Source organism: Antechinus flavipes, chromosome 3, assembly GCF_016432865.1.
Source record: "Antechinus flavipes isolate AdamAnt ecotype Samford, QLD, Australia chromosome 3, AdamAnt_v2, whole genome shotgun sequence".
NCBI classification, from domain to species: Eukaryota; Metazoa; Chordata; class Mammalia; order Dasyuromorphia; family Dasyuridae; genus Antechinus; species Antechinus flavipes.
Window position 1 is genome coordinate 318,588,152 of NC_067400.1, and position 13,689 is coordinate 318,601,840.

A 13,689-nucleotide genomic window follows, 5' to 3' on the forward strand; every position below is an offset into this window, starting at 1 on the left:
TTCAAAGTATTCTAAAATTTTGATCCTTCTAGTGTTAAATGGATAGTTTGAACTAAGCCAGGAAAAGATATTTTTGTAACAAGCCAGGACAAGATATTCTTGTACCTTAGAGCAGGACTTCTTAAATTTTTTCCACTTGCATCCGCTTTTCAACCAAGAAATGTTTATGTATATATAGGTATATAATAAAATAGGTATACAAATCAAACACTGATAATAATAAATCATAATTTTCTGACCTCCATATTCAATTATATGACCCCATATAGGGTCATGACCCACAGTTTAAGCTTCTTAAACTTTGTCTTAGACAAAGTTTGAAAAGTGAGTCCTTGTGTATTCTGTCAACCATTTAAACTTTTACTATGAAACATATGCAGCTGATGAGAAAATACCAGAGCTGCTCCCCAAGCACTGCTCCTCAAGAATCTACTAATCTTTTCTCTCCTCATCCCAACTCTGAGCATAAACATTTAGGAAAGTGTGTATTCAAGGTCCACTTCATAGGTACATGATGAACAAATATTCTTCCAAGGAAACCAACCACATTGGGTCTCTTCTGTTCCTCAGAATCGGATTCTGTAATTGTGCTCAGTTCTCAGGGTTTCATTTTAGAGGAGGCTAAGATAATGAGGAAGATTCACAAGCATTTTATCACATTCCATAAACCTGTATAGGATTATAGACTGTCAGAGATGGAAAGTAGGTTCAGAAGAGTAAAGTGACTTAAGGTCACAACCCATCCATAATCAAAGTAGACTTGAACCCAGGTCCCTTACCTCCCAATGCAATGTTCTTTCCACTGTTGCAATATTTTTTAAAATTTTACTTAATTTAAAATAGATTTTGAAGTGTCATGAAAATAAATAAAATTTGATGCTTGCCCTCAGGGAGCTTACAATGTAACATGGGAACTCAGATTTGTAAAACTGTATATATTTTATTCAAACAAACATTTTCCTTCCCTTTCAGTAGAAGTCATAGGAAATAGTCCTAGTGAAAACATTAAGTATAATAATTTTTAAAAAAAATCTTTATTATATATTCCAAGCTGGCTCACTAAAAACTTTACATCAACAATAGTCCAACCAACAATGTAATAGCATGCCTATTTTCCTATAGTCCTTCAACATTTCACATTTTGGGCTTTGTTTTGTCTATTTGATGGTTCTCCAAGAAAAGAACTGGACACTATTTTGTCAAAGATTTTGAGAAGAAGGAATGCTCAAGAAGGATTGAGCTAATTGACCTCTAAGATGCCTTCCAACATTAAGACTATATAATTCTATTAATAGAAAGGAAGTTATGTCTGTTGGTGACCCACAAAAAATTGGTTTTATTGACCAGAATTTATCCAGAACTTATATATTCATTAGTTGTGTTGTACAGTGGTTCTGTTTGCTTCCCCTTCTTAAATGTCCCCTATCCCAGGGACATGGAACATCAGATTGGATGATCATGTTGAGATAATCACAGATTTGTATCTTCACACATTCTCTTTTCACAGTGTACTCTGTTTAAATTCATCATCCCTCAGAGGTTAATGAGGTTTTGTTCCATATGCTTTGACTTAAAAGAGCCTTGAATTCGGTTCTTTGGGAAGATTAATGGAAAAGCAAGACATAGTACTTGCCTTCAGAGCTCCAATAAAATAGCAGCTATAAGGTCTCTTGTGAGGATGAAAAAAAAATCACTAAAAAGTGAAGATATGTCATTAAACATCTTCCCATGTAGAATCCGACAGATATATATAAAATTCATCCTAGTGAAACTGACCCACTTGTATTCTCCCCATACATAATCTCAGCTTTCATATCTTTATCTCTTAGAATCCCTAACTTTCTTCATAGCTGAACCCAAGTGCCACATCTTAAGTGAGGTCTTTTCTCATTTCTTCCATTGTACCTTCCCCTTCTGAAACAATTTTTCTTTGTTTCAAGTATACAAAGTATTTACTTACCTACGGATATGTTATATCCTAAGCTCCTTGAGTGCAGAATCTTTGCATCTTTGGAGCTGATACAGTATCTTAGATATAGTTTTGTTGTTCAGTTGTTTTCAGTTATGTCCAACTTCATGGCTCCATTTGGGGCTTTCTTGGCAAAGATACTAGAGAGGTTGGCCACTTCCTTTTCCAGCTTGTAATAGTTTGATAAGTGCTTATTGAATTAAATGACATATAATTCCTTGCCTTGATTATGGCATTTTCCAGTGAGTACAGAAAGTGGTGAGGAGAAACATGGGCACATGTTTCAGTCTTCTTGAGGTTTTTTCCTCCCACACTGAAGGGAAAGGGACACTCCTTCGTTTTCTCAGAATCATTACCACAGCTTCAATGGATTATGCCTTTGTACGGGGCACCCTCCTAGGTGACATAGCTAAAAGGGCTGTCCAAAATGAGACATTACAACATCACTCAAAGATTACAACTATATATTTTTATTAATTACTGTTTGCTTGTCACAGCTTATCTTGTAAAAAGCTATGACAACAAAGTAATGTAACTAAGTTTATCAAATCCCATGTGGAAATTGATTTTTAAAAAAATAATTGTCATTTCTCTTCTGTCTCACTGAAACACTTTTTTTTTTCAATCACAGGAGTGTAGACTATTCTCAAGGCAACTAGTGGTTGAGTGGATTAGGATTGGATTTACTGGGGAAAACCTGAATTCAAATCTGCCTTCAGAAGTTCATTGTGTGACCCTGAGCAAGTCATTTAATCCACTGTTTCTCAGTTTCCTCATTTCTAAAATGAAAATAATTATAGCGTCTATCTCATAGAGTTGCTGTGAGGATCAAATTAGAAAACATTAGTAAAGTGACTAGAATAGTGCTTGGCACATAATAGGCACTATGTAAACATTTATTCCCTTCTATATTTTTTCCTTTTTTTATATTTTATATGCCCTTATTTATATCTTAATTAAATTCATAGAGATCTTGAGTTAGACATAACCCAGTTTATCCTCTATATATCTTATTTGTTCATAGTTGTTTGCATGGTGTCTCCTCCATTAGACTGTGAGCTCTTTGATTCCCCAACATATAGCACAGTTTCTGGCACATAGTAGGTGCTTAATAAATGTTTATTGACTGAATACCATTTACAATATACCTGAAAAATATTAAACTGTAAACAGTAAATAAAACCTGATTAAACTCTGTCCAGAAAGAAGAGACCTCACTAATCACTCAGAGGCATCCTATTTCCCAACAGTGACCCACTCAAATTCTTGCTTTTCTTGGCCCAGAGCAATTTTGTAAGAGCCTGACTTTTTTAAATGGTATTAAGGGAGATGGGGGAAAAAGAAATTAACAGAATAGAGATTCAAATCTAAGAGGCTGCACCAGAGAGCAACTCAGCTTCTACAATTTCCCTACAAAAAAACTAGAAATTCTAATTCACCCTGACTGTAAGAGATTTTAAAATCAATTGATCCTAAATATATCTTCAGGTCTACTAGAGAACAGTTTAGATGTAAAAGTTCATATATATGTTATCTTCCTCTATTAAAATGTGAACTCCTTGATGGCAAAGGCTTTTTTGCTTTTCTATTTGTATCTTCTGTGCTTCATACAATGCTTTAAACATCATAAGTGCTTGACAAAGGCTTTTCATTCATGCATTCATTCATTCCCACCTCTACCTCATAGAATTCTTCTCTTCCTTAAAATCTAAGCTTAGGCAGCTCCTTCTACATGAAGTCTTCCCTGATCTCTCAGTTGTTAGTACCATCCACTTCCTAATTACCCTGTATTTATTTTATATTCATTCCATATACATTTATATAAGTAAATATTATCTTCATTAATAAAATGCAAGCTCATAGAGAATCAATCATTCTCTTTTGTGATTGGTTCATTTTTGTGTCTACTTTCCCAGTGCCTAGCACATAACAAATACTTAATAAGTAAAAAAGTGGATAGATTGGTTAATACACAGAGTAAATCACTTGTAATTTGGTGGAGTAGGAGATAGAATTTTGATAGAAAATCTGTGAGTTAATTGATATGGGACATGTATATTTTCATCCTGGAATCTTTGACCCACTTGATCTTCTGCTATCACTCTTCCACCCTGGCTGGAGAAATTCACAGTGAATTTCATCCCTATAAAGCCACAAGACTTTACTTTAGCTGGGCTTTTATGGATGCTCAAAGGTTTTTGGTTTGGTGTTTTTACTGTTCATTGATACTCGTGTCTGTATTTCATTCCCATAGACACCACTCCAAATGCTCTATATGACTCTGCTCTTGCCTCTATCTCCCCTATCATCACTCTCAGAACAGGGTGAGTGTTGGAATTGGAATTATTATAGAATGACAGTATCAGAGGAAAGAAGAGGCAAGGGGAGAGTAAAGAGAATGAGAAACAGAACTTTGGCTATGAGGACTTGATCTAAAATTTAAAAATAAAAAACGGCTATTTTATGAGAGGAGACTAGATAAGCATATAACTTTTCCTTTCCTGGAAGTCTGAGGTTGTCCAACTTGAGAAACATCAACTCTCTTCCAATGTATCTCAAACCATGTTTTTACCTTCTTCTGTCCTTGCCTTCTGACCATTTCTTTTTTTTTTCCTTTTTTCCTCTTTTTTTCTTTTTCTTTTTTTCCTGAGGCAATTGGGGATAAGTGACTTGCCCAAGATCACACAGCTAGGAAGTGTTAAGTGTCTGATATCACATTTGAACTCAGGTCCTCCTGACTTCAGGGCTGGTGCTCTATCCACTGTGCCACCTAGCTGCTCTTCCTTTACTTTTTTAAAAACATGAGTTTATCAAGCATTTTTCAACACCTACCATCCATTGAGTTAAGTCACAGGGAAGAGACAAAGTTTAAATAACATGGTCCCAGCATTCATTGAGTTTTCAGTCTGATGGAGAGGATAAGACACAAATCCATGTAACTGTTATTCAGCTGGATCCCAATAAGTATAAATAATGAATCTCCCTGAAGTGATCAAATGTATTCACTTTTTAAATTTTTAAAAATTTTTAAACCTTTTTCTTCTCTCTGTCCTCTCCTCTCTTCTCCTCTCCTCTCCTCTTCTTTCCTCTCCTCTCCTCTCCTCTCCTCTCCTCTCTTTTTTTGCTGAGGCAAGTGGGTGAAGTGACTTGCCCAGGATCACACAGCTAGAAAGTGTTAAGTATCTGAGAGCAAATTTGAATTCAGGTCCTCCTGAATTCAGAGCTGGTGCTCTATCCACTATACCAACTAGCTGCCCCAAAGTTTTTTTATTTTCAAAATATATGCATGGATAATTTTTCAACATTGACCCTTGCATAACCTTTGTTTCAGATTTTTCCCTCCTTCCCCTCATCTCCTCCCCTTGATGGCAAGCAATCCAATATATATTATACATGTTAAATTCTATAATAATAATGCAAACATATTTATACATTTTTCTTGCTGCACAAGAAAAATTAGAACAAAAAAGAAAATGAATAAGAAAACAAAATGCAAGCAAACAACAACAAAAAAGTGAAAATACTATGTTGTGATCTATATTCAGTTCCCATAGTCCTCTCTCTGGGTGTAGAAGGTTCTCTTCATCATTAGAACTGGCATCAGTCATCTCCTTGTTGGAAAGGATCATGTTCATCAGAATTGATTGTCTTATAATATTGATGTTGCCATGTACAATGAGCTCCTGGTTCTGTTCATTTCACTTAGCATATTCAAATTCATACTATTTGGAATTATAATTATAAAAAATTTTAAAGTAAATAAAATATGATTTCCAGTCCAGTGGGGAGGGAGCAAATTTCCTGTCTATTTTAATACAATTCTGGCCAAAGCCAATTTCATTCCAAAGGTCTTTAAGCATTTAGTCTAAGGCCTATGAATGATTGAATGGGACAAGTTCTCATTAGTTAAGGTATCAAGATTAAAATGGGGTAAGATGTTTTTTTCCCTTGTGGTGTCTGTGGGGAATTACATAAATTGTATAAATTAATACAAAATTTATCAATAGCTTCTTCTCATTTTTTTCAAAATTCCAGAATTCATGTCAGGCTGCTTGTGGTTTTCTCCTTCATTATAAAATATTTTAAGACAGAATAGTTATATACCCCCAGGGTTCTCATCATTTCTACCTTAACAGGCAGTATCTCTTTGTGGATAGGAATAAGGTGATCCAAAATCATAGTTCTCTTCTTTTGAAAAGATTGTTGAAATAAATTACCATTAAGACAAACCAAGAGAGTGAGAAAATTGGGAGCTCCAGCAGATATCTGGATAAATGAAATCTTCTATCACTAGGATGTCGTGTTTCTCTGCTAACATGATTTGTTTCTTGAACTTACCTATTTCCTTATTCTGTTCAGGTGATCTCTAATATGCTCCTGTGGCAATATACTTTTCTTTTCACTGCCATAAATCTCCACTTAAATACCACCATGATTTCTCCATCTCTGACTTGTTTATTTCCTGATATGTGTTTTCTGAATATATAATTCCTCCCCATCCCTCTTTTCTCCAACATCCTATTTTCTTCCTTTAAACTTAGACTTACCCTTCCAGAGTCATATTCTACTCATGTATCCCATACCACCAAATCTCAGTGATAGCTGTGAAACCACATTTACCACTTTGTCTTAGAATGTCCAGCTCACTTATCTAATGGATTTTGTTTATGTCTCTCTCTTTCTTGTATTTTGTCTCCTATGAATTTCTGGACATTCTATGGTTACTCATTTTCCTATGTTGCAGCTACTTTTTTGGTATTTAGTCTATATCTATTATATGTGTGTATATATGTACATACACATACACATAAATATGCAATTTTCCTCTCCCCTTTCATTTTTAGTTTAAAGTCTTTTTGATTAAGGCTCCAGGTAGCTACAGTTTTGCCAGCATTTATTAATTAATAAATTTATTTATTTATTAATATACCTCATCCCTGGCCAAGAGCCTATCGTTCCTATATTTTTAGGTATGGCCCAGAAATCCAAATTCCATTCTCAGAAGCTATTTTATTAGCCAGATGCTCACTTCTCAAATATGGCCTCCTCTTCTAAAGTATTTGCCTTTAATCAATAATTATCATGAAGATAGCATTTACACCCTGAAGATTTTCAGTTTCTTGCCCAAGACTTTATAATTGTATAAAATGGTTTGAAAGCTTTATATATGCATTATACATTCCTTCTAATATAAATTCTGCCCATGTGAATTATCAGAAATAACTAACAGTCATGCTTGAGCAGTCTTGGATACCCCAGGCCCATGGCCCACAAAGACATTAAAACTTTTTGTTGTCATTAACAAATGATGCCTCTCAGAAGGGGTTCACCAAGCCATTACTTGTTCCTTTTTTTGATCTTTACAAAATCACCTCTCATCTGCTGATGGCACCTGTATATTTTAGAACTTAGGTCTAACTATACGATGTGTAGTAGCTGTTATACGTAAGGGGCCTGTGGATACATTCAATATTAAAAAAAAAAAAGGCACCACAATCATAATTGCAAGGCTGGTTGTATGGCTTCTAGATCAATACTTGCTGATCTTATGGGAAAGGAATTCAGAGAAGCACCATTTCCTCCCTCTTTGATTCTGACTTATTGGATAGCAGAATCCAGTCTACCAATAAATAGGGGTTTATTGCAACTTGTCTCTGTTTTAGATGATTTTAATTATCAGCCTCCCTGCAGCATATAGCAATAGTTAGAACTGCTACTCATTTAGATGGCTTGTCTTGTCAATACAAAGATTCTTAATCTTTTGTGTTTTAGCATTACTCTTGTGTAGAACAAATAATACCAGTCCCTTTTTCATAATGTACATTGAGTGTCTTTCTACACTGCCCTTTGGAGACACCATACAAATGAACTCAAATCTAAGTTCTAGACTTGGGGGCAGCTGTACTCTCAGATTTCTTGTCCCCCCCCACAACTTTCCTCGTTATAGTCAATCCTTCAAAGTTATTAAAAACCTCCTTGTGTCTTAGGCTATATATGAGTGGCTAAAAAGGATTTTATAACCCGAGAGGCCCTTCTGCATTCCTGGCTTTCACCAACTGACTTGCAATGCATCTTAAACACTGCTAGACCTGTCCATCATTCAGAGTAGGAATAATGGGACTTATCATAAAGAATATCAGCAAATATACCAAATAAAAGTTCTTTTAAAAACTATTGACTATATACGTGGGCTCCTTAAGCACAACAAGTGCATTGGAACATTGTTGTTTGTCCTTCAATTTGAAACAGGACCAGTGAAATCCTGGGGTGATGTCTTAACTTGAAAATGAATTGTATGCAGGTGAGACAGAGCTGCATAAAGTTGTCAGCCTCATACTTTCTTCCGGAGTCATCAAAGTCAAGACAAAGTCAAAACAACTGGTGATGGTGGGAGGATCAAAAGAAATATTTATCAAGCTCTTAGTATAGCACTTAGATAAGTGCTATATAAACAGGTGCCATATAAATGTTTGTTTCCTTCCCACCTTCTTTACTAACAGCAGAAGCAGCAGCATCATTAACCTGCTGCTCAAAAACCTACATTGATCCCCAATTCCATACCCAATAATAATGCAGACTTCTTAACTTGGCATTCAAAGCCCTCCACAATCTGATTCCCACTTATACTTTGTAAGAAGGACACATACTAGAATTCTCATGATAGTTTTAGTGGAAACCATAAAAATGGTCCTTTTGTGGGAAATTGGATCCAGGTAGACATATAAAGTAGTAGCAAGGATTGGAGAAATGGCCTCATGTAAATACAATACTTCTCAGAAGCCTCCATGGCTTCCCTTGAAAGGAGCAGCTCCCACATGATCTGACTCTGCTCCCCCCGACACAGCATGAAAACTTCTTGTATGAATTAACAAGCCCAGAACCAAACTTTACAAGAATAAAACAATACATTCCCTACACAGACCCAGAAAAATTATGCAAGGTCAGTCTGTAATCCCCAGACCAAATCTGGAGAGGATGCAATCTACAGATGTTCTTCCTATCAAAGCTTTAACAGTAAATTAAGTTGGTCCTTGAAAAAAGTACATAGGTCTCAATAAATTTTTTTCATGCAGTGAGTAACTTATGTATGCAGAGAAGAAATGTGTCTGAAAAACTAGACAGAAACAGATAAAGATGCACTGAAACAAAGAGCACTTCTATATAATCCCATCATGGGGAATTGGAGGGTGCCAGTCATAGCAATATCTTCTGCACTTTGAAAAATACACAAAAATTCAGTAGTAGGGATGGGTTTTCTTCTCTTGCTTGCTTGTGCTTATTGGTTTTTTAAATAGTATTTTATTCCTCCAAATACATGCAAAGATTGTTTTCAATATTCACCTTTGCAAAATCTTGTGTTCCAAATTTTTCTCTCTCCCTCACCCTTTTCCCCAACACAGCAAGCAATCTGATATAGGATGATCTTCTTCTTCTACACATATTTCCATATTCGTCATGCTGCATAAGAAAGATCAGATCAAAAGGGGAAAAAACACAAGAAAGAAAAAAACAAGCAAACACAACAAAATAGTTAAAAATACTATGCTTTGATCCACATTCAGACTCCATAATTCTTATTGCAGATGGCACTTTCCATCTCAATTCTATTAAAATTTCTTTTGCTTATTGTTTGAGAAAAGGAGATGACATATATATGCTATATATGCTATATATATTTATAGATGGGGGTATATGTATGTTTTTATTTTCTTACTTGGAAAAGAATTCAAGGGACTCATCCTCCCCTATTTTTCTGAGGATTCAGAAACTCAGACTCTCTTTCTTCTTCTTTTGACTAATCAGATGTTACACCCTACCTACCCCAGTAAGAATGGTACCTGAAAAGGGGACCACTGTTTTCTTCTGGACTATTCCAGAGGCATTCACTGCAAGCAGTAGTGCTGGCATCTCCAGCCTTTTCTCCATATGTGTTTCTCTCTCATTTGCCTTACTTAGTCTAGTTCCTTTCCCTTCTGTGTATGTCTTTTGTGGCTACCAGGAGAATATGAGATTTATTTTTTTTCTTTCTTTTTGTTAGTCTGTATTTTTTATTTCATTGTTGTAGGACTCTCCCTTCATCAATATAAAGCTGAAAAAGCATTTGCTCATGAGCAGAGATTCACCAATAGTTTTGCTGTTGATTGTTGGCAGGCACCTGTCTTTGCATTTCCATTAACAGTGTGGAATATAATAAAAGAGAAAAATGTTTTCAAGCTCCCCAACATTATAGCAGAGTTGTAGTCGTGTCCAAATCTGACCCAGCGTTCTTTTGTGTGTGTGTGTATGAGCATGCATGTGAGCTGAGGGCAGCTGAGACTTCTAGATTTAAAATATTTCTGGAAAAGTACTGCTAAAATTATAAACATGCCTAAAACTGCTATGAAGTTATAGTCTTGAAACTGGAAAATGAACAGTACTGAGATTTGTACTAAGGGAAAAAATTCTAAATAGCAGCGACAACATCCAGAAGGTATAAATTCCAATAATTCCGGTCTTAAAAAAGTCATTTCAATCTTGAGCAATGGGGGAAGTAAGAATGAAAAAAAAAAATCTTCTTGCTTGCCCCTATGCAAGTGCTAAGCATGAAATCTTGTTGCATTCATTTTGATGCCTGGTGAAGGGAAGGGAAGGAAGTAACACTGTGTGAAATTCAGTGTATGCAGGTCTAGTTTTAAAATACAGATTTGGCTAGGTAAAGCAGAACAGGACTTGAAAGAGAGCATAAATTAGATAGCCATAACTGTGCCTCAGGCAGGCAAGATTAGCAACAAGCTTAAGCAAGAGCTCAATTTTGAAAAAAGGGCTCAGCAAAAAGAGCATCTGAACCTGGCAATCTTGAAAATTTCACGTCCAGTGGCCCAGGAACTAAATTATGGAAGGGTTTGAAGAAATCTTGCAAGGAGTATAAACCATGAGTTGCTCAAAGGGAAGTCTATGCTGGTTGCCGTTACGGATAGAATATTTTGATATAAGAAAATAATTACTCAACACAAGGAGGAATGGTCTATCTTGCAAAAGGAACAAATGGAGAAAATGACAAAAAAAAATCCCAGCAAATTTCAAAATAAAAACTATAACTAGTACTGGCCAGTACTAGTTGTAGTTTTTATTTTGAAATTTTCTGGGATTTTTTTGGTAAAGTTTACAAGGTACTATATGTATATATACACATATTGTTTGATCTTCACAATAATGCCGTAAGGGACTATTTTAGAGAAGGAAACTGAGGTTGAGAGAGGTTAAGTGATATAACCAGAGTCAACCATCTATTTAAGTGGCTAAGGCACAATTTGAACTCAGATCTTCCTGACTCCAAAGCTGGTGCTATATCTACTGTTTTACTTGACTGCTTTGGGTAATAGAATTGTTCAAGTGGAGACAGAGATGGAAGAACTAGCAGCACAATTAGAAATTATAAAATATGATTTGAAGGAAAAGAAGTACAAAGTGAAGAAATCATTAGAATGAGATTTCTCCCCAAATGATTTATTAAATTAGAACAATGAAAGAAACCAACTGGCGACAGAAGCAATCTGACTTAGAAGAGATATTCAAACAATTAGAAACTGAGAAAGAATCAAAAGCAGGAAGTAAAAATGGAATTAGACAAGGTTAAATGTGATTTTGAATCAGCACTGTCTAGACTTGAAGCTCAATTAAAAGCTAATAAAGAATGCAGAGAGATGTGCTGGACAGTCAAAGAGAATCACAATAAATTATCTGTCTCAGCACCAATTGATAATTCTGGAGCCAGAGCTTACACAGAATTAAAACAGTATTAAAAGAAACAAAGGCCAGGAAAACTATGTAAGATCGATCGCTACTTATTGGGCCAGAATTTGGCAGAACACAGTTTAGAGTCATTCTCTACAAGTGTTTCTCTTCCCACCCCAAATCTCACAATAAATCAGGCTGGCCTGAAGTTAGCAAAGTTCTATAATGATCTCCTGTGCAGTTAACTTGTGTACTTAGAGAAGAAATAAATATTTGCAAGGCCAGAGTGAATCAGAGAGACAAGTAATAAAGAAAGAATACTCATTTCTAGATGTTCTTACTATGGCAAAGCAGAGAATACCAATGATATTAATACATTTAGTTTGAAAAACACATGTATGCTGAAGAATAAATGCAGGTTTTTTTTTCCCTTTCTTTTCTCTTATTGGTTTTGGTTATGGTTTTCTTCTCTATCTGACTTGAAGAAGATTTCAGAGGGCATTTGTAATAAGGGAACAGTGAGGTGATGTACTGGGTGGTGCCTCGGCCTGAAATCAGGAAGATTCATCTTCCTGGGTTCAAATCTAGCCTCCGACACTTTCTAAGCAGTGTGACCTTGTGTAAGTCACTTAACCCCATTTGTTTTAGTTTCCTCATCTGTAAAATGAGCTGCAGAAGTAAATGGTAAATCACTGCAGTATCTTTGCCAAGAAACCCTAAGTTGGGTCAAAAAGAGTCAGACGCAAACAACAAACCCCATCTCTCTCTCTCTCTCCCCAAGTAATGAGAATCTCAGAGACTCTCAATTTTGTTACCTGAGTTCTAATTCACTCCAGGAAAATCCAGTTCAATGGGACCTTGGGAAAGATATCTGGATTTTTTTTGTGTTCTAATTTCCCCGTTCTTTTACTGAAAACTACAGTCTCCTTTGATGTGAATTTAATTCAATTTAACTGAACAATCATCTATTAATGTGTATGATTAATCGGGCAGTGAACTTAGTTCTAGGGATATAATGATAGATTTGAACTCTCATACCTGAGATATGCATGGCCCTGGTTAAGATAGGTAGGGGATGAGTTACCTGAATTTATAGATGTCACCTGAGAACTGGATAATAAATGAGTCTGGAATCTGGTCCAGTCTTCTCCAAGGGAAACTGCTACTCCTACCCTTAAGGAGACCAAGGGAAGCACCCAAAGCTTGGTAGTTGCTTCTTCCCTCATTTCTCTCCAAGATGGGTATCAGGGCTAGATTTGATTTCTATCCACTATACCTTTTTTCCCTACTGTGTCCAAGTTAATGAATGTGTTGATAAGCTGTACCTGCTTATCTGATTGATCTGCAGAGACTTCAGACGTTAACTCGGGGTGGGGATTGGAGGGTAGAGCAGAGGAACATGGGCTTGCTATGACAATGCCAGCAGAGACTAGAAGCTTGTGCCCACCTCACACCGAATCAATGCTCCAGCACCATCTTAAGGCTTAAATTTGTGTTAAAAACAATTTTTATCAGAGGGCACTGGAGTTAGTAGAAGGACTCAACATGAGCTGAAAAGAACAAGAGAAAGGCAAGTGTGTGTTTATCTATTTCAGAAGGATGGAGAATGCTGGGCAAATGCAAGGTGAGATCCCTACCCCCTCCAAGGCACAAAAAATTAGTTCTAATATGGATATACCTGTGCAGATATACCTTCTACCAAAGGGCTGGGACTTTTCATGGAGAAGAGTGAAGGAAGTATCTATCTCACAGGTTCCTGAAAATTTTTTTTCTTTTTTTATTAATATTTTTATTTTCAAAATATATACATGGATAATCTTTCAACATTGACCCCTGCAAAATCTTGTGTTCCAAATTTTCCTCTGCTTCCCCCCATCCTTTCTCCTAGATGGCAGATAATCCAATATATGTTAAACATGTTAAAATATATATTAAATCCAATATATGTACACATATTTATATAATTATCTTGCGACAAGAAAAATCAGATCAAAACGGAAAAAATG